Below are 25,052 nucleotides of genomic sequence, written 5' to 3'. Positions count from 1 at the left end.
AGATCTGTTGACTGGGTGTGAGTATTTGATTGGTTCTGATGCTCCGTCCATCACCACCCCCTTTTGTACCGCTTTGTTCGCCATAAGTTGGCAGGGTATGCTCAGACGTGAGTCCCTTGCTCACTTTGCCACTGGATTCAAGCAAGCCTGGCTGAAGACGGCTGAAATGCCAGAAACCGGTCCTAGGAAGCTTGTATCCGGTCCAGGGAAGGCATGGCTTGGCAGTTCGGGCTGGACTGTTCCCATGAGGCACAGGGTCAGACTGATTTGTATATGGCCAAGTCTGAACTGGGGTGGCAGAGTGGGCTAAAAAACGGTGATGGATCAAACCCAGATCTGTTGACTGGGTGTGAGTATTTGATTGGTTCTGATGCTCCGTCCATCACCACCCCCTTTTGTACCGCTTTGTTCGCCATAAGTTGGCAGGGTATGCTCAGACGTGAGTCCCTTGCTCACTTTGCCACTGGATTCAAGCAAGCCTGGCTGAAGACGGCTGAAATGCCAGAAACCGGTCCTAGGAAGCTTGTATCCGGTCCAGGGAAGGCATGGCTTGGCAGTTCGGGCTGGACTGTTCCAATGAGGCACAGGGTCAGACTGATTTGTATATGGCCATGTCTGAACTGGGGTGGCAGAGTGGGCTAAAAAACGGTGATGGATCAAACCCAGATCTGTTGACTGGGTGTGAGTATTTGATTGGTTCTGATGCTCCGTCCATCACCACCCCCTTTTGTGCCGCTTTGTTCGCCATAAGTTGGAAGGGTATGCTCAGACGTGAGTCCCTTGCTCACTTTGCCACTGGATTCAAGCAAGCCTGGCTGAAGACGGCTGAAATGCAAGAAACCGGTCCTAGGAAGCTTGTATCCGGTCCAGGGAAGGCATGGCTTGGCAGTTCGGGCTGGACTGTTCCCATGAGGCACAGGGTCAGACTGATTTGTATATGGCCATGTCTGAACTGGGGTGGCAGAGTGGGCTAAAAAACGGTGATGGATCAAACCCAGATCTGTTGACTGGGTGTGAGTATTGGATTGGTTCTGATGCTCCGTCCATCACCACCCCCTTTTGTACCGCTTTGTTCGCCATAAGTTGGCAGGGTATGCTCAGACGTGAGTCCCTTGCTCACTTTGCCACTGGATTCAAGCAAGCCTGGCTGAAGACGGCTGAAATGCCAGAAACCGGTCCTAGGAAGCTTGTATCCGGTCCAGGGAAGGCATGGCTTGGCAGTTCGGGCTGGACTGTTCCCATGAGGCACAGGGTCAGACTGATTTGTATATGGTCATGTCTGAACTGGGGTGGCAGAGTGGGCTAAAAAACGGTGATGGATCAAACCCAGATCTGTTGACTGGGTGTGAGTATTTGATTGGTTCTGAGGCTCCGTCCATCACCACCCCCTTTTGTACCGCTTTGTTCGCCATAAGTTGGAAGGGTATGCTCAGACGTGTGTCCCTTGCTCACTTTGCCACTGGATTCAAGCAAGCCTGGCTGAAGACGGCTGAAATGCCAGAAACCGGTCCTAGGAAGCTTGTATCCGGTCCAGGGAAGGCATGGCTTGGCAGTTCGGGCTGGACTGTTCCCATGAGGCACAGGGTCAGACTGATTTGTATATGGCCATGTCTGAACTGGGGTGGCAGAGTGGGCTAAAAAACGGTTATGGATCAAACCCAGATCTGTTGACTGGGTGTGAGTATTTGATTGGTTCTGATGCTCCGTCCATCACCACCCCCTTTTGTACCGCTTTGTTCGCCATAAGTTGGCAGGGTATGCTCAGACGTGAGTCCCTTGCTCACTTTGCCACTGGATTCAAGCAAGCCTGGCTGAAGACGGCTGAAATGCCAGAAACCGGTCCTAGGAAGCTTGTATCCGGTCCAGGGAAGGCATGGCTTGGCAGTTCGGGCTGGACTGTTCCCATGAGGCACAGGGTCAGACTGATTTGTATATGGCCATGTCTGAACTGGGGTGGCAGAGTGGGCTAAACAACGGTGATGGATCAAACCGAGATCTGTTGACTGGGTGTGAGTATTTGATTGGTTCTGATGCTCCGTCCATCACCACCCCCTTTTGTACCGCTTTGTCCGCCATAAGTTGGCAGGGTATGCTCAGACATGAGTCCCTTGCTCACTTTGCCACTGGATTCAAGCAAGCCTGGCTGAAGACGGCTGAAATGCCAGAAACCGGTCCTAGGAAGCTTGTATCCGGTCCAGGGAAGGCATGGCTTGGCAGTTCGGGCTGGACTGTTCCCATGAGGCACAGGGTCAGACTGATTTGTATATGGCCATGTCTGAACTGGGGTGGCAGAGTGGGCTAAAAAACGGTGATGGATCAAACCCAGATCTGTTGACTGGGTGTGAGTATTTGATTGGTTCTGATGCTCCGTCCATCACCACCCCCTTTTGTACCGCTTTGATCGCCATAAGTTGGCAGGGTATGCTCAGACGTGAGTCCCTTGCTCACTTTGCCACTGGATTCAAGCAAGCCTGGCTGAAGACGGCTGAAATGCCAGAAACCGGTCCTAGGAAGCTTGTATCCGGTCCAGGGAAGGCATGGCTTGGCAGTTCGGGCTGGACTGTTCCCATGAGGCACAGGGTCAGACTGATTTGTATATGGTCATGTCTGAACTGGGGTGGCAGAGTGGGCTAAAAAACGGTGATGGATCAAACCCAGATCTGTTGACTGGGTGTGAGTATTTGATTGGTTCTGATGCTCCGTCCATCACCACCCCCTATTGTACCGCTTTGTTTGCCATAAGTTGGCAGGGTATGCTCAGACGTGAGTCCCTTGCTCACTTTGCCACTGGATTCAAGCAAGCCTGGCTGAAGATGGCTGAAATGCCAGAAACCGGTCCTAGGAAGCTTGTATCCGGTCCAGGGAAGGCATGGCTTGGCAGTTCGGGCTGGACTGTTGCCATGAGGCACAGGGTCAGACTGATTTGTGTATGGCCATGTCTGAACTGGGGTGGCAGAGTGGGCTAAAAAACGGTGATGGATCAAACCCAGATCTGTTGACTGGGTGTGAGTATTTGATTGGTTCTGATGCTCCGTCCATCACCACCCCCTTTTGTACCGCTTTGTTCGCCATAAGTTGGCAGGGTATGCTCAGACGTGAGTCCCTTGCTCACTTTGCCACTGGATTCAAGCAAGCCTGGCTGAAGACGGCTGAAATGCCAGAAACCGGTCCTAGGAAGCTTGTATCCGGTCCAGGGAAGGCATGGCTTGGCAGTTCGGGCTGGACTGTTCCCATGAGGCACAGGGTCAGACTGATTTGTATATGGTCATGTCTGAACTGGGGTGGCAGAGTGGGCTAAAAAACGGTGATTGATCAAACCCAGATCTGTTGACTGGGTGTGAGTATTTGATTGGTTCTGATGCTCCGTCCATCACCACCCCCTATTGTACCGCTTTGTTCGCCATAAGTTGGCAGGGTATGCTCAGACTTGAGTCCCTTGCTCACTTTGCCACTGGATTCAAGCAAGCCTGGCTGAAGACGGCTGAAATGCCAGAAACCGGTCCTAGGAAGCTTGTATCCGGTCCAGGGAAGGCATGGCTTGGCAGTTCGGGCTGGACTGTTCCCATGAGGCACAGGGTCAGACTGATTTGTGTATGGCCATGTCTGAACTGGGGTGGCAGAGTGGGCTAAAAAACGGTGATGGATCAAACCCAGATCTGTTGACTGGGTGTGAGTATTTGATTGGTTCTGATGCTCCGTCCATCACCACCCCCTTTTGTACCGCTTTGTTCGCCATAAGTTGGCAGGGTATGCTCAGACGTGAGTCCCTTGCTCACTTTGCCACTGGATTCAAGCAAGCCTGGCTGAAGACGGCTGAAATGCCAGAAACCGGTCCTAGGAAGCTTGTATCCGTTCCAGGGAAGGCATGGCTTGGCAGTTCGGGCTGGACTGTTCCCATGAGGCACAGGGTCAGACTGATTTGTATATGGCCATGTCTGAATTGGGGTGGCAGAGTGGGCTAAAAAACGGTTATGGATCAAACCCAGATCTGTTGACTGGGTGTGAGTATTTGATTGGTTCTGATGCTCCGTCCATCACCACCCCCTTTTGTACCGCTTTGTTCGCCATAAGTTGGCAGGGTATGCTCAGACGTGAGTCCCTTGCTCACTTTGCCACTGGATTCAAGCAAGCCTGGCTGAAGACGGCTGAAATGCCAGAAACCGGTCCTAGGAAGCTTGTATCCGGTCCAGGGAAGGCATGGCTTGGCAGTTCGGGCTGGACTGTTCCCATGAGGCACAGGGTCAGACTGATTTGTATATGGCCATGTCTGAACTGGGGTGGCAGAGTGGGCAAAAACCCGTGATGGATCAAACGCAGATCTGTTGACTGGGTGTGAGTATTTGATTGGTTCTGATGCTCCGTCCATCACCACCCCCTTTTGTACCGCTTTGTTCGCCATAAGTTGGCAGGGTATGCTCAGACATGAGTCCCTTGCTCACTTTGCCACTGGATTCAAGCAAGCCTGGCTGAAGACGGCTGAAATGCCAGAAACCGGTCCTAGGAAGCTTGTATCCGGTCCAGGGAAGGCATGGCTTGGCAGTTCGGGCTGGACTGTTCCCATGAGGCACAGGGTCAGACTGATTTGTATATGGCCATGTCTGAACTGGGGTGGCAGAGTGGGCTAAAAAACGGTGATGGATCAAACCCAGATCTGTTGACTGGGTGTGAGTATTTGATTGGTTCTGATGCTCCGTCCATCACCACCCCCTTTTGTACCACTTTGTTCGCTATAAGTTGGCAGGGTATGCTCAGACGTGAGTCCCTTGCTCACTTTGCCACTGGATTCAAGCAAGCCTGGCTGAAGACGGCTGAAATGCCAGAAACCGGTCCTAGGAAGCTTGTATCTGGTCCAGGGAAGGCATGGCTTGGCTGTTCGGGCTGGACTGTTCCCATGAGGCACAGGGTCAGACTGATTTGTATATGGCCATGTCTGAACTGGGGTGGCAGAGTGGGCTAAAAAATGGTGATGGATCAAACCCAGATCTGTTGACTGGGTGTGAGTATTTGATTGGTTCTGATGCTCCGTCCATCACCACCCCCTTTTGTACCGCTTTGTTCGCCATAAGTTGGCAGGGTATGCTCAGACGTGAGTCCCTTGCTCACTTTGCCACTGGATTCAAGCAAGCCTGGCTGAAGACGGCTGAAATGCCAGAAACCGGTCCTAGGAAGCTTGTATCCGGCCCAGGGAAGGCATGGCTTGGCAGTTCGGGCTGGACTGTTCCCATGAGGCACAGGGTCAGACTGATTTGTATATGGCCAAGTCTGAACTGGGGTGGCAGAGTGGGCTAAAAAACGGTGATGGATCAAACCCAGATCTGTTGACTGGGTGTGAGTATTTGATTGGTTCTGATGCTCCATCCTTCACCACCCCCTTTTGTACCGCTTTGTTCGCCATAAGTTGGCAGGGTATGCTCAGACGTGAGTCCCTTGCTCACTTTGCCACTGGATTCAAGCAAGCCTGGCTGAAGATGGAAGAAATGCCAGAAACCGGTCCTAGGAAGCTTGTATCCGGTCCAGGGAAGGCATGGCTTGGCAGTTCGGGCTGGACTGTTCCCATGAGGCACAGGGTCAGACTGATTTGTATATGGCCATGTCTGAACTGGGGTGGCAGAGTGGGCTAAAAAACGGTGATGGATCAAACCCAGATCTGTTGACTGGGTGTGAGTATTTGATTGGTTCTGATGCTCCGTCCATCACCACCCCCTTTTGTACCGCTTTGTTCGCCATAAGTTGGCAGGGTATGCTCAGACGTGAGTCCCTTGCTCACTTTGCCACTGGATTCAGGCAAGCCTGGCTGAAGACGGCTGAAATGGCAGAAACCGGTCCTAGGAAGCTTGTATCCGGTCCAGGGAAGGCATGGCTTGGCAGTTCGGGCTGGACTGTTCCCATGAGGCATAGGGTCAGACTGATTTGTATATGGCCATGGCTGAACTGGGGTGGCAGAGTGGGCTAAAAAACGGTGATGGATCAAACCCAGATCTGTTGACTGGGTGTGAGTATTTGATTGGTTCTGATGCTCCGTCCATCACCACCCCCTTTTGTACCGCTTTGTTCGCCATAAGTTGGCAGGGTATGCTCAGGCGTGAGTCCCTTGCTCACTTTGCCACTGGATTCAAGCAAGCCTGGCTGAAGACGGCTGAAATGCCAGAAACCGGTCCTAGGAAGCTTGTATCCGGTCCAGGGAAGGCATGGCTTGGCAGTTCGGGCTGGACTGTTCCCATGAGGCACAGGGTCAGACTGATTTGTATATGGCCATGTCTGAACTGGGGTGGCAGAATGGGCTAAAAAACGGTGATGGATCAAACCCAGATCTGTTGACTGGGTGTGAGTATTTGATTGGTTCTGATGCTCCGTCCATCACCACCCCCTTTTGTACCGCTTTGTTCGCCATAAGTTGGCAGGGTATGCTCAGACGTGAGTCCCTTGCTCACTTTGCCACTGGATTCAAGCAAGCCTGGCTGAAGACGGCTGAAATGCCAGAAACCGGTCCTAGAAAGCTTGTATCCGGTCCAGGGAAGGCATGGCTTGGCAGTTCGGGCTGGACTGTTCCCATGAGGCACTGGGTCAGACTGATTTGTATATGGCCATGTCTGAACTGGGGTGGCAGAGTGGGCTAAAAAACGGTGATGGATCAAACCCAGATCTGTTGACTGGGTGTGAGTATTTGATTGGTTCTGATGCTCCGTCCATCACCACCCCCTTTTGTACCGCTTTGTTCGCCATAAGTTGGCAGGGTATGCTCAGACGTGAGTCCCTTGCTCACTTTGCCACTGGATTCAAGCAAGCCTGGCTGAAGACGGCTGAAATGCCAGAAACCGGTCCTAGGAAGCTTTTATCCGGTCCAGGGAAGGCATGGCTTGGCAGTTCGGGCTGGACTGTTCCCATGAGGCACAGGGTCAGACTGATTTGTATATGGCCATGTCTGAACTGGGGTGGCAGAGTGGGCTAAAAAACGGTTATGGATCAAACCCAGATCTGTTGACTGGGTGTGAGTATTTGATTGGTTCTGATGCTCCGTCCATCACCACCCCCTTTTGTACCGCTTTGTTCGCCATAAGTTGGCAGGGTATGCTCAGACGTGAGTCCCTTGCTCACTTTGCCACTGGATTCAAGCAAGCCTGGCTGAAGACGGCTGAAATGCCAGAAACCGGTCCTAGGAAGCTTGTATCCGGTCCAGGGAAGGCATGGCTTGGCAGTTCGGGCTGGACTGTTCCCATGAGGCACAGGGTCAGACTGATTTGTATATGGCCATGTCTGAACTGGGGTGGCAGAGTGGGCAAAAACCCGTGATGGATCAAACGCAGATCTGTTGACTGGGTGTGAGTATTTGATTGGTTCTGATGCTCCGTCCATCACCACCCCCTTTTGTACCGCTTTGTTCGCCATAAGTTGGCAGGGTATTCTCAGACATGAGTCCCTTGCTTACTTTGCCACTGGATTCAAGCAAGCCTGGCTGAAGACGGCTGAAATGCCAGAAACCGGTCCTAGGAAGCTTGTATCCGGTCCAGGGAAGGCATGGCTTGGCAGTTCGGGCTGGACTGTTCCCATGAGGCACAGGGTCAGACTGGTTTGTATATGGCCAAGTCTGAACTGGGGTGGCAGAGTTGGCTAAAAAACGGTGATGGATCAAACCCAGATCTGTTGACTGGGTGTGAGTATTTGATTGGTTCTGATGCTCCATCCTTCACCACCCCCTTTTGTACCGCTTTGTTCGCCATAAGTTGGCAGGGTATGCTCAGACGTGAGTCCCTTGCTCACTTTGCCACTGGATTCAAGCAAGCCTGGCTGAAGACGGAAGAAATGCCAGAAACCGGTCCTAGGAAGCTTGTATCCGGTCCAGGGAAGGCATGGCTTGGCAGTTCGGGCTGGACTGTTCCCATGAGGCACAGGGTCAGACTGATTTGTATATGGCCATGTCTGAACTGGGGTGGCAGAGTAGGCTAAAAAACGGTGATGGATCAAACCCAGATCTGTTGACTGGGTGTGAGTATTTGATTGGTTCTGATGCTCCGTCCATCACCACCCCCTTTTGTACCGCTTTGTTCGCCATAAGTTGGCAGGGTATGCTCAGACGTGAGTCCCTTGCTCACTTTGCCACTGGATTCAGGCAAGCCTGGCTGAAGACGGCTGAAATGCCAGAAACCGGTCCTAGGAAGCTTGTATCCGGTCCAGGGAAGGCATGGCTTGGCAGTTCGGGCTGGACTGTTCCCATGAGGCACAGGGTCAGACTGATTTGTATATGGCCATGTCTGAACTGGGGTGGCAGAGTGGGCTAAAAAACGGTGATGGATCAAACCCAGATCTGTTGACTGGGTGTGAGTATTTGATTGGTTCTGATGCTCCGTCCATCACCACCCCCTTTTGTACCGCTTTGTTCGCCATAAGTTGGCAGGGTATGCTCAGACGTGAGTCCCTTGCTCACTTTGCCACTGGATTCAAGCAAGCCTGGCTGAAGACGGCTGAAATGCCAGAAACCGGTCCTAGGAAGCTTGTATCCGGTCCAGGGAAGGCATGGCTTGGCAGTTCGGGCTGGACTGTTCCCATGAGGCACAGGGTCAGACTGATTTGTATATGGCCATGTCTGAACTGGGGTGGCAGAGTGGGCTAAAAAACGGTGATGGATCAAACCCAGATCTGTTGACTGGGTGTGAGTATTTGATTGGTTCTGATGCTCCGTCCATCACCACCCCCTTTTGTACCACTTTGTTCGCCATAAGTTGGCAGGGTATGCTCAGACGTGAGTCCCTTGCTCACTTTGCCACTGGATTCAAGCAAGCCTGGCTGAAGACGGCTGAAATGCCAGAAACCAGTCCTAGGAAGCTTGTATCCGTTCCAGGGAAGGCATGGCTTGGCAGTTTGGGCTAGACTGTTCCCATGAGGCACAGGGTCAGACTGATTTGTATATGGCCATGTCTGAACTGGGGTGGCAGAGTGGGCTAAAAAACGGTTATGGATCAAACCCAGATCTGTTGACTGGGTGTGAGTATTTGATTGGTTCTGATGCTCCGTCCATCACCACCCCCTTTTGTACCGCTTTGTTCGCCATAAGTTGGCAGGGTATGCTCAGACGTGAGTCCCTTGCTCACTTTGCCACTGGATTCAAGCAAGCCTGGCTGAAGACGGCTGAAATGCCAGAAACCGGTCCTATGAAGCTTGTATCCGGTCCAGGGAAGGCATGGCTTGGCAGTTCGGGCTGGACTTTTCCCATGAGGCACAGGGTCAGACTGATTTGTATATGGCCATGTCTGATCTGGGGTGGCAGAGTGGGCTAAAAAACGGTGATGGATCAAACCCAGATCTGTTGACTGGGTGTGAGTATTTGATTGGTTCTGATGCTCCGTCCATCACCACCCCCTTTTGTACCGCTTTGTTCGCCATAAGTTGGCAGGGTATGCTCAGACATGAGTCCCTTGCTCACTTTGCCACTGGATTCAAGCAAGCCTGGCTGAAGACGGCTGAAATGCCAGAAACCGGTCCTAGGAAGCTTGTATCCGGTCCAGGGAAGGCATGGCTTGGCAGTTCGGGCTGGACTGTTCCAATGAGGGACAGGGTCAGACTGATTTGTATATGGCCATGTCTGAACTGGGGTGGCAGAGTGGGCTAAAAAACGGTGATGGATCAAACCCAGATCTGTTGACTGGGTGTGAGTATTTGATTGGTTCTGATGCTCCGTCCATCACCACCCCCTTTTGTACCACTTTGTTCGCCATAAGTTGGCAGGGTATGCTCAGACGTGAGTCCCTTGCTCACTTTGCCACTGGATTCAAGCAAGCCTGGCTGAAGACGGCTGAAATGCCAGAAACCGGTCCTAAGAAGCTTGTATCTGGTCCAGGGAAGGCATGGCTTGGCTGTTCGGGCTGGACTGTTCCCATGAGGCACAGGGTCAGACTGATTTGTATATGGCCATGTCTGAACTGGGGTGGCAGAGTGGGCTAAAAAATGGTGATGGATCAAACCCAGATCTGTTGACTGGGTGTGAGTATTTGATTGGTTCTGATGCTCCGTCCATCACCACCCCCTTTTGTACCGCTTTGTTCGCCATAAGTTGGCAGGGTATGCTCAGACGTGAGTCCCTTGCTCACTTTGCCACTGGATTCAAGCAAGCCTGGCTGAAGACGGCTGAAATGCCAGAAACCGGTCCTAGGAAGCTTGTATCCGGTCCAGGGAAGGCGTGGCTTGGCAGTTCGGGCTGGACTGTTCCCATGAGGCACAGGGTCAGACTGATTTGTATATGGCCAAGTCTGAACTGGGGTGGCAGAGTGGGCTAAAACACGGTGATGGATCTAACCCAGATCTGTTGACTGGGTGTGAGTATTTGATTGGTTCTGATGCTCCATCCTTCACCACCCCCTTTTGTACCGCTTTGTTCGCCATAAGTTGGCAGGGTATGCTCAGACGTGAGTCCCTTGCTCACTTTGCCACTGGATTCAAGCAAGCCTGGCTGAAGACGGAAGAAATGCCAGAAACCGGTCCTAGGAAGCTTGTATCCGGTCCAGGGAAGGCATGGCTTGGCAGTTCGGGCTGGACTGTTCCCATGAGGCACAGGGTCAGACTGATTTGTATATGGCCATGTCTGAACTGGGGTGGCAGAGTGGGCTAAAAAACGGTGATGGATCAAACCCAGATCTGTTGACTGGGTGTGAGTATTTGATTGGTTCTGATGCTCCGTCCATCACCACCCCCTTTTGTACCGCTTTGTTCGCCATAAGTTGGCAGGGTATGCTCAGACGTGAGTCCCTTGCTCACTTTGCCACTGGATTCAGGCAAGCCTGGCTGAAGACGGCTGAAATGGCAGAAACCGGTCCTAGGAAGCTTGTATCCGGTCCAGGGAAGGCATGGCTTGGCAGTTCGGGCTGGACTGTTCCCATGAGGCATAGGGTCAGACTGATTTGTATATGGTCATGTCTGAACTGGGGTGGCAGAGTGGGCTAAAAAACGGTGATGGATCAAACCCAGATCTGTTGACTGGGTGTGAGTATTTGATTGGTTCTGATGCTCCGTCCATCACCACCCCCTTTTGTACCGCTTTGTTCGCCATAAGTTGGCAGGGTATGCTCAGGCGTGAGTCCCTTGCTCACTTTGCCACTGGATTCAAGCAAGCCTGGCTGAAGACGGCTGAAATGCCAGAAACCGGTCCTAGGAAGCTTGTATCCGGTCCAGGGAAGGCATGGCTTGGCAGTTCGGGCTGGACTGTTCCCATGAGGCACAGGGTCAGACTGATTTGTATATGGCCATGCCTGAACTGGGGTGGCAGAGTGGGCTAAAAAACGGTGATGGATCAAACCCAGATCTGTTGACTGGGTGTGAGTATTTGATTGGTTCTGATGCTCCGTCCATCACCACCCCCTTTTGTACCGCTTTGTTCGCCATAAGTTGGCAGGGTATGCTCAGACGTGAGTCCCTTGCTCACTTTGCCACTGGATTCAAGCAAGCCTGGCTGAAGACGGCTGAAATGCCAGAAACCGGTCCTAGAAAGCTTGTATCCGGTCCAGGGAAGGCATGGCTTGGCAGTTCGGGCTGGACTGTTCCCATGAGGCACAGGGTCAGACTGATTTGTATATGGCCATGTCTGAACTGGGGTGGCAGAGTGGGCTAAAAAACGGTGATGGATCAAACCCAGATCTGTTGACTGGGTGTGAGTATTTGATTGGTTCTGATGCTCCGTCCATCACCACCCCCTTTTGTACCGCTTTGTTCGCCATAAGTTGGCAGGGTATGCTCAGACGTGAGTCCCTTGCTCACTTTGCCACTGGATTCAAGCAAGCCTGGCTGAAGACGGCTGAAATGCCAGAAACCGGTCCTAGGAAGCTTGTATCCGGTCCAGGGAAGGCATGGCTTGGCAGTTCGGGCTGGACTGTTCCCATGAGGCACAGGGTCAGACTGATTTGTATATGGCCATGTCTGAACTGGGGTGGCAGAGTGGGCTAAAAAACGGTTATGGATCAAACCCAGATCTGTTGACTGGGTGTGAGTATTTGATTGGTTCTGATGCTCCGTCCATCACCACCCCCTTTTGTACCGCTTTGTTCGCCATAAGCTGGCAGGGTATGCTCAGACGTGAGTCCCTTGCTCACTTTGCCACTGGATTCAAGCAAGCCAGGCTGAAGACGGCTGAAATGCCAGAAACCGGTCCTAGGAAGCTTGTATCCGGTCCAGGGAAGGCATGGCTTGGCAGTTCGGGCTGGACTGTTCCCATGAGGCACAGGGTCAGACTGATTTGTATATGGCCATGTCTGAACTGGGGTGGCAGAGTGGGCTAAAAAACGGTGATGGATCAAACCCAGATCTGTTGACTGGGTGTGAGTATTTGATTGGTTCTGATGCTCCGTCCATCACCACCCCCTTTTGTACCGCTTTGTTCGCCATAAGTTGGCAGGGTATGCTCAGACATGAGTCCCTTGGTTACTTTGCCACTGGATTCAAGCAAGCCTGGCTGAAGACGGCTGAAATGCCAGAAACCGGTCCAAGGAAGCTTGTATCCGGTCCAGGGAAGGCATGGCTTGGCAGTTCGGGCTGGACTGTTCCCATGAGGCACAGGGTCAGACTGATTTGTATATGGCCATGTCTGAGCTGGGGTGGCAGAGTGGGCTAAAAAACGGTGATGGATCAAACCCAGATCTGCTGACTGGGTGTGAGTATTTGATTGGTTCTGATGCTCCGTCCATCACCACCCCCTTTTGTACCACTTTGTTCGCCATAAGTTGGCAGGGTATGCTCAGACGTGAGTCCCTTGCTCACTTTGCCACTGGATTCAAGCAAGCCTGGCTGAAGACGGCTGAAATGCCAGAAACCGGTCCTAGGAAGCTTGTATCTGGTCCAGGGAAGACATGGCTTGGCTGTTCGGGCTGGACTGTTCCCATGAGGCACAGGGTCAGACTGATTTGTATATGGCCATGTCTGAACTGGGGTGGCAGAGTGGGCTAAAAAATGGTGATGGATCAAACCCAGATCTGTTGACTGGGTGTGAGTATTTGATTGGTTCTGATGCTCCGTCCATCACCACCCCCTTTTGTACCGCTTTGTTCGCCATAAGTTGGCAGGGTATGCTCAGACGTGAGTCCCTTGCTCACTTTGCCACTGGATTCAAGCAAGCCTGGCTGAAGACGGCTGAAATGCCAGAAACCGGTCCTAGGAAGCTTGTATCCGGTCCAGGGAAGGCATGGCTTGGCAGTTCGGGCTGGACTGTTCCCATGAGGCACAGGGTCAGACTGATTTGTATATGGCCAAGTCTGAACTGGGGTGGCAGCATGGGCTAAAAAACGGTGATGGATCAAACCCAGATCTGTTGACTGGGTGTGAGTATTTGATTGGTTCTGATGCTCCATCCTTCACCACCCCCTTTTGTACCGCTTTGTTCGCCATAAGTTGGCAGGGTATGCTCAGACGTGAGTCCCTTGCTCACTTTGCCACTGGATTCAAGCAAGCCTGGCTGAAGACGGAAGAAATGCCAGAAACCGGTCCTAGGAAGCTTGTATCCGGTCCAGGGAAGGCATGGGTTGGCAGTTCGGGCTGGACTGTTCCCATGAGGCACAGGGTCAGACTGATTTGTATATGGCCATGTCTGAACTGGGGTGGCAGAGTGGGCTAAAAAACGGTGATGGATCAAACCCAGATCTGTTGACTGGGTGTGAGTATTTGATTGGTTCTGATGCTCCGTCCATCACCACCCCCTTTTGTACCGCTTTGTTCGCCATAAGTTGGCAGGGTATGCTCAGACGTGAGTCCCTTGCTCACTTTGCCACTGGATTCAAGCAAGCCTGGCTGAAGACGGCTGAAATGCCAGAAACCGGTCCTAGAAAGCTTGTATCCGGTCCAGGGAAGGCATGGCTTGGCAGTTCGGGCTGGACTGTTCCCATGAGGCACAGGGTCAGACTGATTTGTATATGGCCATGTCTGAACTGGGGTGGCAGAGTGGGCTAAAAAACGGTGATGGATCAAACCCAGATCTGTTGACTGGGTGTGAGTATTTGATTGGTTCTGATGCTCCGTCCATCACCACCCCCTTTTGTACCGCTTTGTTCGCCATAAGTTGGCAGGGTATGCTCAGACGTGAGTCCCTTGCTCACTTTGCCACTGGATTCAAGCAAGCCTGGCTGAAGACGGCTGAAATGCCAGAAACCGGTCCTAGGAAGCTTGTATCCGGTCCAGGGAAGGCATGGCTTGGCAGTTCGGGCTGGACTGTTCCCATGAGGCATAGGGTCAGACTGATTTGTATATGGCCAAGTCTGAACTGGGGTGGCAGAGTGGGCTAAAAAACGGTGATGGATCAAACCCAGATCTGTTGACTGGGTGTGAGTATTTGATTGGTTCTGATGCTCCGTCCATCACCACCCCCTTTTGTACCGCTTTGTTCGCCATAAGTTGGCAGGGTATGCTCAGACGTGAGTCCCTTGCTCACTTTGCCACTGGATTCAAGCAAGCCTGGCTGAAGACGGCTGAAATGCCAGAAACCGGTCCCAGGAAGCTTGTATCCGGTCCAGGGAAGACATGGCTTGGCAGTTCGGGCTGGACTGTTCCCATGAGGCACAGGGTCAGACTGATTTGTATATGGCCATGTCTGAACTGGGGTGGCAGAGTGGGCTAAAAAACGGTGATGGATCAAACCCAGATCTGTTGACTGGGTGTGAGTATTTGATTGGTTCTGATGCTCCGTCCATCACCACCCCCTTTTGTACCGCTTTGTTCGCCATAAGTTGGAAGGGTATGCTCAGACGTGAGTCCCTTGCTCACTTTGCCACTGGATTCAAGCAAGCCTGGCTGAAGACGGCTGAAATGCAAGAAACCGGTCCTAGGAAGCTTGTATCCGGTCCAGGGAAGGCATGGCTTGGCAGTTCGGGCTGGACTGTTCCCATGAGGCACAGGGTCAGACTGATTTGTATATGGCCATGTCTGAACTGGGGTGGCAGAGTGGGCTAAAAAACGGTGATGGATCAAACCCAGATCTGTTGACTGGGTGTGAGTATTGGATTGGTTCTGATGCTCCGTCCATCACCACCCCCTTTTGTACCGCTTTGTTCGCCATAAGTTGGCAGGGTATGCTCAGACGTGAGTCCCTTGCTCACTTTGCCACTGGATTCAAGCAAGCCTGGCTGAAGACGGCTGAAATGCCAGAAACCGGTCCTAGGAAGCTTGTATCCGGTCCAGGGAAGGCATGGCTTGGCAGTTCGGGCTGGACTGTTCCCATGAGGCACAGGGTCAGACTGATTTGTATATGGTCATGTCTGAACTGGGGTGGCAGAGTGGGCTAAAAAACGGTGATGGATCAAACCTAGATCTGTTGACTGGGTGTGAGTATTTGATTGGTTCTGAGGCTCCGTCCATCACCACCCCCTTTTGTACCGCTTTGTTCGCCATAAGTTGGAAGGGTATGCTCAGACGTGAGTCCCTTGCTCACTTTGCCACTGGATTCAAGCAAGCCTGGCTGAAGACGGCTGAAATGCCAGAAACCGGTCCTAGGAAGCTTGTATCCGGTCCAGGGAAGGCATGGCTTGGCAGTTCGGGCTGGACTGTTCCCATGAGGCACAGGGTCAGACTGATTTGTATATGGCCATGTCTGAACTGGGGTGGCAGAGTGGGCTAAAAAACGGTTATGGATCAAACCCAGATCTGTTGACTGGGTGTGAGTATTTGATTGGTTCTGATGCTCCGTCCATCACCACCCCCTTTTGTACCGCTTTGTTCGCCATAAGTTGGCAGGGTATGCTCAGACGTGAGTCCCTTGCTCACTTTGCCACTGGATTCAAGCAAGCCTGGCTGAAGACGGCTGAAATGCCAGAAACCGGTCCTAGGAAGCTTGTATCCGGTCCAGGGAAGGCATGGCTTGGCAGTTCGGGCTGGACTGTTCCCATGAGGCACAGGGTCAGACTGATTTGTATATGGCCATGTCTGAACTGGGGTGGCAGAGTGGGCTAAACAACAGTGATGGATCAAACCCAGATCTGTTGACTGGGTGTGAGTATTTGATTGGTTCTGATGCTCCGTCCATCACCACCCCCTTTTGTACCGCTTTGTCCGCCATAAGTTGGCAGGGTATGCTCAGACATGAGTCCCTTGCTCACTTTGCCACTGGATTCAAGCAAGCCTGGCTGAAGACGGCTGAAATGCCAGAAACCGGTCCTAGGAAGCTTGTATCCGGTCCAGGGAAGGCATGGCTTGGCAGTTCGGGCTGGACTGTTCCCATGAGGCACAGGGTCAGACTGATTTGTATATGGCCATGTCTGAACTGGGGTGGCAGAGTGGGCTAAAAAACGGTGATGGATCAAACCCAGATCTGTTGACTGGGTGTGAGTATTTGATTGGTTCTGATGCTCCGTCCATCACCACCCCCTTTTGTACCGCTTTGTTCGCCATAAGTTGGCAGGGTATGCTCAGACGTGAGTCCCTTGCTCACTTTGCCACTGGATTCAAGCAAGCCTGGCTGAAGACGGCTGAAATGCCAGAAACCGGTCCTAGGAAGCTTGTATCCGGTCCAGGGAAGGCATGGCTTGGCAGTTCGGGCTGGACTGTTCCCATGAGGCACAGGGTCAGACTGATTTGTATATGGTCATGTCTGAACTGGGGTGGCAGAGTGGGCTAAAAAACGGTGATGGATCAAACCCAGATCTGTTGACTGGGTGTGAGTATTTGATTGGTTCTGATGCTCCGTCCATCACCACCCCCTATTGTACCGCTTTGTTTGCCATAAGTTGGCAGGGTATGCTCAGACGTGAGTGCCTTGCTCACTTTGCCACTGGATTCAAGCAAGCCTGGCTGAAGACGGCTGAAATGCCAGAAACCGGTCCTAGGAAGCTTGTATCCGGTCCAGGGAAGGCATGGCTTGGCAGTTCGGGCTGGACTGTTGCCATGAGGCACAGGGTCAGACTGATTTGTGTATGGCCATGTCTGAACTGGGGTGGCAGAGTGGGCTAAAAAACGGTGATGGATCAAACCCAGATCTGTTGACTGGGTGTGAGTATTTGATTGGTTCTGATGCTCCGTCCATCACCACCCCCTTTTGTACCGCTTTGTTCGCCATAAGTTGGCAGGGTATGCTCAGACGTGAGTCCCTTGCTCACTTTGCCACTGGATTCAAGCAAGCCTGGCTGAAGACGGCTGAAATGCCAGAAACCGGTCCTAGGAAGCTTGTATCCGGTCCAGGGAAGGCATGGCTTGGCAGTTCGGGCTGGACTGTTCCCATGAGGCACAGGGTCAGACTGATTTGTATATGGTCATGTCTGAACTGGGGTGGCAGAGTGGGCTAAAAAACGGTGATGGATCAAACCCAGATCTGTTGACTGGGTGTGAGTATTTGATTGGTTCTGATGCTCCGTCCATCACCACCCCCTATTGTACCGCTTTGTTCGCCATAAGTTGGCAGGGTATGCTCAGACTTGAGTCCCTTGCTCACTTTGCCACTGGATTCAAGCAAGCCTGGCTGAAGACGGCTGAAATGCCAGAAACCGGTCCTAGGAAGCTTGTATCCGGTCCAGGGAAGGCATGGCTTGGCAGTTCGGGCTGGACTGTTCCCATGAGGCACAGGGTCAGACTGATTTGTGTATGGCCATGTCTGAACTGGGGTGGCAGAGTGGGCTAAAAAACGGTGATGGATCAAACCCAGATCTGTTGACTGGGTGTGAGTATTTGATTGGTTCTGATGCTCCGTCCATCACCACCCCCTTTTGTACCGCTTTGTTCGCCATAAGTTGGCAGGGTATGCTCAGACGTGAGTCCCTTGCTCACTTTGCCACTGGATTCAAGCAAGCCTGGCTGAAGACGGCTGAAATGCCAGAAACCGGTCCTAGGAAGCTTGTATCCGTTCCAGGGAAGGCATGGCTTGGCAGTTCGGGCTGGACTGTTCCCATGAGGCACAGGGTCAGACTGATTTGTATATGGCCATGTCTGAACTGGGGTGGCAGAGTGGGCTAAAAAATGGTTATGGATCAAACCCAGATCTGTTGACTGGGTGTGAGTATTTGATTGGTTCTGATGCTCCGTCCATCACCACCCCCTTTTGTACCGCTTTGTTCGCCATAAGTTGGCAGGGTATGCTCAGACGTGAGTCCCTTGCTCACTTTGCCACTGGATTCAAGCAAGCCTGGCTGAAGACGGCTGAAATGCCAGAAACCGGTCCTAGGAAGCTTGTATCCGGTCCAGGGAAGGCATGGCTTGGCAGTTCGGGCTGGACTGTTCCCATGAGGCACAGGGTCAGACTGATTTGTATATGGCCATGTCTGAACTGGGGTGGCAGAGTGGGCTAAAAAACGGTGATGGATCAAACCCAGATCTGTTGACTGGGTGTGAGTATTTGATTGGTTCTGATGCTCCGTCCATCACCACCCCCTTTTGTACTGCTTTGTTCGCCATAAGTTGGCAGGGTATGCTCAGACATGAGTCCCTTGCTCACTTTGCCACTGGATTCAAGCAAGCCTGGCTGAAGACGGCTGAAATGCCAGAAACCGGTCCTAGGAAGCTTGTATCCGGTCCAGGGAAGGCATGGCTTGGCAGTTCGGGCTGGACTGTTCCCATGAGGCACAGGGTCAGACTGATTTGTATATGGCCATGTCTGAACTGGGGTGGCAGTGTGGGCTAAAAAACGGTGATGGATCAAACCCAGATCTGTTGACTGGGTGTGAGTATTTGATTGGTTCTGATGCTCCGTCCATCACCACCCCCTTTTGTACCACTTTTTTCGCCATAAGTTGGCAGGGTATGCTCAGACGTGAGTCCCTTGCTCACTTTGCCACTGGATTCAAGCAAGCCTGGCTGAAGACGGCTGAAATGCCAGAAACCGGTCCTAGGAAGCTTGTATCTGGTCCAGGGAAGGCATGGCTTGGCTGTTCGGGCTGGACTGTTCCCATGAGGCACAGGGTCAGACTGATTTGTATATGGCCATGTCTGAACTGGGGTGGCAGAGTGGGCTAAAAAACGGTGATGGATCAAACCCAGATCTGTTGACTGGGTGTGAGTATTTGATTGGTTCTGATGCTCCGTCCATCACCACCCCCTTTTGTACTGCTTTGTTCGCCATAAGTTGGCAGGGTATGCTCAGACGTGAGTCCCTTGCTCACTTTGCCACTGGATTCAAGCAAGCCTGGCTGAAGACAGCTGAAATGCCAGAAACCGGTCCTAGGAAGCTTGTATCCGGTCCAGGGAAGGCATGGCTTGGCAGTTCGGGCTGGACTGTTCCCATGAGGCACAGGGTCAGACTGATTTGTGTATGGCCAAGTCTGAACTGGGGTGGCAGAGTGGGCTAAAAAACGGTGATGGATCAAACCCAGATCTGTTGACTGGGTGTGAGTATTTGATTGGTTCTGATGCTCCATCCTTCACCACCCCCTTTTGTACCGCTTTGTTCGCCATAAGTTGGCAGGGTATGCTCAGACGTGAGTCCCTTGCTCACTTTGCCACTGGATTCAAGCAAGCCTGGCTGAAGACGGAAGAAATGCCAGAAACCGGTCCTAGGAAGCTTGTATCCGGTCCAGGGAAGGCATGGCTTGGCAGTTCGGGCTGGACTGTTCCCATGAGGCACAGGGTCAGACTGATTTGTATATGGCCATGTCTGAACTGGGGTGGCAGAGTGGGCTAAAAAACGGTGATGGATCAAACCCAGATCTGTTGACTGGGTGTGAGTATTTGATTGGTTCTGATGCTCCGTCCATCACCACCCCCTTTTGTACCGCTTTGTTTGCCATAAGTTGGCAGGGTATGCTCAAACGTGAGTCCCTTGCTCACTTTGCCACTGGATTCAAGCAAGCCTGGCTGAAGACGGCTGAAATGCCAGAAACCGATCCTAGGAAGCTTGTATCCGGTCCAGGGAAGGCATGGCTTGGCAGTTCGGGCTGGACTGTTCCCATGAGGCACAGGGTCAGACTGATTTGTATATGGCCATGTCTGAACTGGGGTGGCAGAGTGGGCTAAAAAACGGTGATGGATCAAACCCAGATCTGTTGACTGGGTGTGAGTATTTGATTGGTTCTGATGCTCCGTCCATCACCACCCCCTTTTGTACCGCTTTGTTCGCCATAAGTTGGCAGGGTATGCTCAGACGTGAGTCCCTTGCTCACTTTGCCACTGGATTCAAGCAAGCCTGGCTGAAGACGGCTGAAATGCCAGAAACCGGTCCCAGGAAGCTTGTAGCCGGTCCAGGGAAGGCATGGCTTGGCAGTTCGGGCTGGACTGTTCCCATGAGGCACAGGGTCAGACTGATTTGTATATGGCCATGTCTGAACTGGGGTGGCAGAGTGGGCTAAAAAACGGTGATGGATCAAACCCAGATCTGTTGACTGGGTGTGAGTATTTGATTGGTTCTGATGCTCCGTCCATCACCACCCCCTTTTGTACCGCTTTGTTCGCCATAAGTTGGCAGGGTATGCTCAGACGTGAGTCCCTTGCTCACTTTGCCACTGGATTCAAGCAAGCCTGGCTGAAGACGGCTGAAATGCCAGAAACCGGTCCTAGGAAGCTTGTATCCGGTCCAGGGAAGGCATGGCTTGGCAGTTTGGGCTGGACTGTTCCCATGAGGCACAGGGTCAGACTGATTTGTATATGGCCATGTCTGAACTGGGGTGGCAGAGTGGGCTAAAAAACGGTGATGGATCAAACCCAGATCTGTTGACTGGGTGTGAGTATTTGATTGGTTCTGATGCTCCGTCCATCACCACCCCTTTTTGTACCGCTTTGTTCGCCATAAGTTGGCAGGGTATGCTCAGACGTGAGTCCCTTGCTCACTTTGCCACTGGATTCAAGCAAGCCTGGCTGAAGACGGCTGAAATGCCAGAAACCGGTCCTAGGAAGCTTGTATCTGGTCTAGGGAAGGCATGGCTTGGCTGTTCGGGCTGGACTGTTCCCATGAGGCACAGGGTCAGACTGATTTGTATATGGCCATGTCTGAACTGGGGTGGCAGAGTGGGCTAAAAAACGGTGATGGATCAAACCCAGATCTGTTGACTGGGTGTGAGTATTTGATTGGTTTTGATGCTCCGTCCATCACCACCCCCTTTTGTACTGCTTTGTTCGCCATAAGTTGGCAGGGTATGCTCAGACGTGAGTCCCTTGCTCACTTTGCCACTGGATTCAAGCAAGCCTGGCTGAAGACGGCTGAAATGCCAGAAACCGGTCCTAGGAAGCTTGTATCCGGTCCAGGGAAGGCATGGCTTGGCAGTTCGGGCTGGACTGTTCCCATGAGGCACAGGGTCAGACTGATTTGTATATGGCCAAGTCTGAACTGGGGTGGCAGAGTGGGCTAAAAAACGGTGATGGATCAAACCCAGATCTGTTGACTGGGTGTGAGTATTTGATTGGTTCTGATGCTCCATCCTTCACCACCCCCTTTTGTACCGCTTTGTTCGCCATAAGTTGGCAGGGTATGCTCAGACGTGAGTCCCTTGCTCACTTTGCCACTGGATTCAAGCAAGCCTGGCTGAAGACGGAAGAAATGCCAGAAACCGGTCCTAGGAAGCTTGTATCCGGTCCAGGGAAGGCATGGCTTGGCAGTTCGGGCTGGACTGTTCCCATGAGGCACAGGGTCAGACTGATTTGTATATGGCCATGTCTGAACTGGGGTGGCAGAGTGGGCTAAAAAACGGTGATGGATCAAACCCAGATCTGTTGACTGGGTGTGAGTATTTGATTGGTTCTGATGCTCCGTCCATCATCACCCCCTTTTGTACCGCTTTGTTTGCCATAAGTTGGCAGGGTATGCTCAAACGTGAGTCCCTTGCTCACTTTGCCACTGGATTCAAGCAAGCCTGGCTGAAGACGGCTGAAATGCCAGAAACCGATCCTAGGAAGCTTGTATCCGGTCCAGGGAAGGCATGGCTTGGCAGTTCGGGCTGGACTGTTCCCATGAGGCACAGGGTCAGACTGATTTGTATATGGCCATGTCTGAACTGGGGTGGCAGAGTGGGCTAATAAACGGTGATGGATCAAACCCAGATCTGTTGACTGGATGTGAGTATTTGATTGGTTCTGATGCTCCGTCCATCACCAAACCCTTTTGTACCGCTTTGTTCGCCATAAGTTGGCAGGGTATGCTCAGACGTGAGTCCCTTGCTCACTTTGCCACTGGATTCAAGCAAGCCTGGCTGAAGACGGCTGAAATGCCAGAAACCGGTCCTAGGAAGCTTGTATCCGGTCCAGGGAAGGCATGGCTTGGCAGTTCGGGCTGGACTGTTCCCATGAGGCACAGGGTCAGACTGATTTGTATATGGCCATGTCTGAACTGGGGTGGCAGAGTGGGCTAAAAAACGGTGATGGATCAAACCCAGATCTGTTGACTGGGTGTGAGTATTTGATTGGTTCTGATGCTCCGTCCATCACCACCCCCTTTTGTACCGCTTTGTTCGCCATAAGTTGGCAGGGTATGCTCAGACGTGAGTCCCTTGCTCACTTTGCCACTGGATTCAAGCAAGCCTGGCTGAAGACGGCTGAAATGCCAGAAACCGGTCCTAGGAAGCTTGTATCCGGTCCAGGGAAGGCATGGCTTGGCAGTTCGGGCTGGACTGTTCCCATGAGGCACAGGGTCAGACTGATTTGTATATGGCCATGTCTGAACTGGGGTGGCAGAGTGGGCTAAAAAACGGTGATGGATCAAACCCAGATCTGTTGACTGGGTGTGAGTATTTGATTGGTTCTGATGCTCCGTCCATCACCACCCCCTTTTGTACCGCTTTGTTCGCCATAAATTGGCAGGGTATGCTCAGACGTGAGTCCCTTGCTCACTTTGCCACTGGATTCAAGCAAGCCTGGCTGAAGACGGCTGAAATGCCAGAAACCGGTCCTAGGAAGCTTGTATCCGGTCCAGGGAAGGCATGGCTTGGCAGTTCGGGCTGGACTGTTCCCATGAGGCACAGGGTCAGACTGATTTGTATATGGCCATGTCTGAACTGGGGTGGCAGAGTGGGCTAAAAAACGGTGATGGATCAAACCCAGATCTGTTGACTGGGTGTGAGTATTTGATTGGTTCTGATGCTCCGTCCATCACCACCCCCTTTTGTACCGCTTTGTTCGCCATAAGTTGGCAGGGTATGCTCAGACGTGAGTCCCTTGCTCACTTTGCCACTGGATTCAAGCAAGCCTGGCTGAAGACGGCTGAAATGCCATAAAACGGTCCTAGGAAGCTTGTATCCGGTCCAGGGAAGGCATGGCTTGGCAGTTCGGGCTGGACTGTTCCCAGGAGGCACAGGGTCAGACTGATTTGTATATGGCCATGTCTGAACTGGGGTGGCAGAGTGGGCTAAAAAACGGTGATGGATCAAACCCAGATCTGTTGACTGGGTGTGAGTATTTGATTGGTTCTGATGCTCCGTCCATCCCCACCCCCTTTTGTACCGCTTTGTTCGCCATAAGTTGGCAGGGTATGCTCAGACGTGAGTCCCTTGCTCACTTTGCCACTGGATTCAAGCAAGCCTGGCTGAAGACGGCTGAAATGCCAGAAACCGGTCCTAGGAAGCTTGTATCCGGTCCAGGGAAGGCATGGCTTGGCAGTTCGGGCTGGACTGTTCCCATGAGGCACAGGGTCAGACTGATTTGTATATGGCCATGTCTGAACTGGGGTGGCAGAGTGGGCTAAAAAACGGTGATGGATCAAACCCAGATCTGTTGACTGGGTGTGAGTATTTGATTGGTTCTGATGCTCCGTCCATCACCACCCCCTTTTGTACCGCTTTGTTCGCCATAAGTTGGCAGGGTATGCTCAGACGTGAGTCCCTTGCTCACTTTGCCACTGGATTCAAGCAAGCCTGGCTGAAGACGGCTGAAATGCCAGAAACCGGTCCTAGGAAGCTTGTATCTGGTCTAGGGAAGGCATGGCTTGGCTGTTCGGGCTGGACTGTTCCCATGAGGCACAGGGTCAGACTGATTTGTATATGGCCATGTCTGAACTGGGGTGGCAGAGTGGGCTAAAAAACGGTGATGGATCAAACCCAGATCTGTTGACTGGGTGTGAGTATTTGATTGGTTCTGATGCTCCGTCCATCACCACCCCCTTTTGTACTGCTTTGTTCGCCATAAGTTGGCAGGGTATGCTCAGACGTGAGTCCCTTGCTCACTTTGCCACTGGATTCAAGCAAGCCTGGCTGAAGACGGCTGAAATGCCAGAAACCGGTCCTAGGAAGCTTGTATCCGGTCCAGGGAAGGCATGGCTTGGCAGTTCGGGCTGGACTGTTCCCATGAGGCACAGGGTCAGACTGATTTGTATATGGCCAAGTCTGAACTGGGGTGGCAGAGTGGGCTAAAAAACGGTGATGGATCAAACCCAGATCTGTTGACCGGGTGTGAGTATTTGATTGGTTCTGATGCTCCATCCTTCACCACCCCCTTTTGTACCGCTTTGTTCGCCATAAGTTGGCAGGGTATGCTCAGACGTGAGTCCCTTGCTCACTTTGCCACTGGATTCAAGCAAGCCTGGCTGAAGACGGAAGAAATGCCAGAAACCGGTCCTAGGAAGCTTGTATCCGGTCCAGGGAAGGCATGGCTTGGCAGTTCGGGCTGGACTGTTCCCATGAGGCACAGGGTCAGACTGATTTGTATATGGCCATGTCTGAACTGGGGTGGCAGAGTGGGCTAAAAAACGGTGATGGATCAAACCCAGATCTGTTGACTGGGTGTGAGTATTTGATTGGTTCTGATGCTCCGTCCATCACCACCCCCTTTTGTACCGCTTTGTTTGCCATAAGTTGGCAGGGTATGCTCAAACGTGAGTCCCTTGCTCACTTTGCCACTGGATTCAAGCAAGCCTGGCTGAAGACGGCTGAAATGCCAGAAACCGATCCTAGGAAGCTTGTATCCGGTCCAGGGAAGGCATGGCTTGGCAGTTCGGGCTGGACTGTTCCCATGAGGCACAGGGTCAGACTGATTTGTATATGGCCATGTCTGAACTGGGGTGGCAGAGTGGGCTAAAAAACGGTGATGGATCAAACCCAGATCTGTTGACTGGATGTGAGTATTTGATTGGTTCTGATGCTCCGTCCATCACCAAACCCTTTTGTACCGCTTTGTTCGCCATAAGTTGGCAGGGTATGCTCAGACGTGAGTCCCTTGCTCACTTTGCCACTGGATTCAAGCAAGCCTGGCTG

Source organism: Triturus cristatus, chromosome 10 (assembly GCF_964204655.1).
Source record: "Triturus cristatus chromosome 10, aTriCri1.1, whole genome shotgun sequence".
Lineage (NCBI taxonomy): Eukaryota > Metazoa > Chordata > Amphibia > Caudata > Salamandridae > Triturus > Triturus cristatus.
The sequence above is the reverse complement of the archived record's forward strand: the minus strand, read 5'-3'. Positions refer to the sequence as shown.